Below are 2,500 nucleotides of genomic sequence, written 5' to 3'. Positions count from 1 at the left end.
TGCTTCAGCTTTACTTACTACCACAACACTAACCCTTAGCCACCCAGGTTCCATACTATACAATTCAACAACAACAACAACAATTATCTTGATGTATTTGTTAAAAAAAAAGAAAATTGAACAGCAGTTCAAATGCTTCAGCTTACTTCCATAGAATAGGTGTACCAAGAAACATGCCGTGGCATTTGTTACTACGTCTCTAGGGAGTCACAAGTCCTTCTGTTGCTTCTTGTGAAAAGGGGGCAGGGGTGAAAAAAATCCATATGGCAGCGGTGGGATTCGAACCCACGCCTCCAGAGAGACTGGAGCCTAAATCCAGCGCCTTAGACCGCTCGGCCACACTACCGCATTGCAAGCTTTCTGCCCCCCAGGTTTCGTACTATACGCCGCTAACGCAATTCAACTACTACAATTGTAAAATTTTAACGTAATTATTGGTTTGAAAACACAAACGCTGCCTTATCAGCTTGCGCCAACTGGGAATTGAACCCAGGTCACAAGAATGGGAATCTTGTATGATACCACTACACCATTGGCGCTGACATGTTTGCGTGTATGCAAATATTCCATGGAACGGAATATTTTCTTTTACAGCAGTTCAAAAGACCGAAGTGGGGTTGAAAAAAAAACAATAAGGCAGCGGTGGGATTTGAACCCACGCCTCCGGAGAGACTGGAGCCTTAATCCAGCGCCTTAGACCGCTCGGCCACGGTACCACAACACTTACTCTTGGCCACCCAGGTTCCAAACTATACAATGCTAGTGCAATTCAACAACAACAACAACAACTATTTTGATGTATTTGCAAAAAAAAGAAAAATGAACAGCAGTTCCAATGCTTCAGCTTTACTTACTACCACAACACTAACCCTTAGCCACCCAGGTTCCATACTATACACTGCTAGTACAATTCAACAACAACAACAACAACAACAACAACAATTATCTTGATGTATTTGCAAAAAAAAGAAAAATGAACAGCAGTTCCAATGCTTCAGCTTTACTTACTACCACAACACTAACCCTTAGCCACCCAGGTTCCATACTATACACTGCTAGTACAATTCAACAACAACAACAACAATTATCTTGATGTATTTGCAAAAAAAAGAAAAATGAACAGCAGTTCCAATGCTTCAGCTTTACTTACTACCACAACACTAACCCTTAGCCACCCAGGTTCCATACTATACACTGCTAGTACAATTCAACAACAACAACAACAACAATTATCTTGATGTATTTGTTAAAAAAAAAGAAAATTGAACAGCAGTTCAAATGCTTCAGCTTACTTCCATAGAATAGGTGTACCAAGAAACATGCCGTGGCATTTGTTACTACGTCTCTAGGGAGTCACAAGTCCTTCTGTTGCTTCTTGTGAAAAGGGGGCAGGGGTGAAAAAAATCCATATGGCAGCGGTGGGATTCGAACCCACGCCTCCAGAGAGACTGGAGCCTAAATCCAGCGCCTTAGACCGCTCGGCCACACTACCGCATTGCAAGCTTTCTGCCCCCCAGGTTTCGTACTATACGCCGCTAACGCAATTCAACTACTACAATTGTAAAATTTTAACGTAATTATTGGTTTGAAAACACAAACGGTGCCTTATCAGCTTGCGCCAACTGGGAATTGAACCCAGGTCACAAGAATGGGAATCTTGTATGATACCACTACACCATTGGCGCTGACATGTTTGCGTGTATGCAAATATTCCATGGAACGGAATATTTTCTTTTACAGCAGTTCAAAAGACCGAAGTGGGGTTGAAAAAAAAACAATATGGCAGCGGTGGGATTTGAACCCACGCCTCCGGAGAGACTGGAGCCTTAATCCAGCGCCTTAGACCGCTCGGCCACGCTACCACAACACTTACTCTTGGCCACCCAGGTTCCAAACTATACAATGCTAGTGCAATTCAACAACAACAACATCAACAACAAGAACAACAACAACAACAACTATTTTGATGTATTTGCAAAAAAAAGAAAAATGAACAGCAGTTCCAATGCTTCAGCTTTACTTACTACCACAACACTAACCCTTAGCCACCCAGGTTCCATACTATACACTGCTAGTACAATTCAACAACAACAACAACAACAACAACAACAATTATCTTGATGTATTTGCAAAAAAAAGAAAAATGAACAGCAGTTCCAATGCTTCAGCTTTACTTACTACCACAACACTAACCCTTAGCCACCCAGGTTCCATACTATACAATTCAACAACAACAACAACAATTATCTTGATGTATTTGTTAAAAAAAAAGAAAATTGAACAGCAGTTCAAATGCTTCAGCTTACTTCCATAGAATAGGTGTACCAAGAAACATGCCGTGGCATTTGTTACTACGTCTCTAGGGAGTCACAAGTCCTTCTGTTGCTTCTTGTGAAAAGGGGGCAGGGGTGAAAAAAATCCATATGGCAGCGGTGGGATTCGAACCCACGCCTCCAGAGAGACTGGAGCCTAAATCCAGCGCCTTAGACCGCTCGGCCAC

General features: G+C 42.1%; 7 non-coding genes across 7 annotated transcripts in view; all 7 read right to left on the bottom strand.

The window, feature by feature from the left end:
• Positions 1-264: 264 nt before the first annotated feature.
• On the bottom strand, positions 265-346 carry trnal-uag (transfer RNA leucine (anticodon UAG)). The gene has a single exon. It is a non-coding gene; the product is annotated as a tRNA-Leu (tRNA).
• A 122-nt stretch (positions 347-468) lies between these two features.
• trnag-ccc (transfer RNA glycine (anticodon CCC)) lies at positions 469-539 on the bottom strand. The gene has a single exon. It is a non-coding gene; the product is annotated as a tRNA-Gly (tRNA).
• A 95-nt stretch (positions 540-634) lies between these two features.
• Positions 635-716, bottom strand: trnal-aag (transfer RNA leucine (anticodon AAG)). Its single transcript has one exon. It is a non-coding gene; the product is annotated as a tRNA-Leu (tRNA).
• A 694-nt stretch (positions 717-1,410) lies between these two features.
• trnal-uag (transfer RNA leucine (anticodon UAG)) lies at positions 1,411-1,492 on the bottom strand. The gene has a single exon. It is a non-coding gene; the product is annotated as a tRNA-Leu (tRNA).
• A 122-nt stretch (positions 1,493-1,614) lies between these two features.
• trnag-ccc (transfer RNA glycine (anticodon CCC)) lies at positions 1,615-1,685 on the bottom strand. Its single transcript has one exon. It is a non-coding gene; the product is annotated as a tRNA-Gly (tRNA).
• Positions 1,686-1,780: 95 nt separating this feature from the next.
• trnal-aag (transfer RNA leucine (anticodon AAG)) lies at positions 1,781-1,862 on the bottom strand. Its single transcript has one exon. It is a non-coding gene; the product is annotated as a tRNA-Leu (tRNA).
• A 562-nt stretch (positions 1,863-2,424) lies between these two features.
• Positions 2,425-2,500, bottom strand: part of trnal-uag (transfer RNA leucine (anticodon UAG)) — an 82-nt gene continuing 6 nt past the window's right edge. Inside the window, exon 1 of the tRNA in view lies at positions 2,425-2,500. This exon is cut by the window's right edge and continues 6 nt beyond it. This is a non-coding gene — a tRNA (tRNA-Leu).

Source organism: Acipenser ruthenus, chromosome 48 (genome assembly GCF_902713425.1).
Source record: "Acipenser ruthenus chromosome 48, fAciRut3.2 maternal haplotype, whole genome shotgun sequence".
In the NCBI taxonomy this organism is placed as follows: Eukaryota; Metazoa; Chordata; class Actinopteri; order Acipenseriformes; family Acipenseridae; genus Acipenser; species Acipenser ruthenus.
Note: the sequence above shows the minus strand (reverse complement) of the source record. Positions and strands in the feature narration are given on the sequence as shown.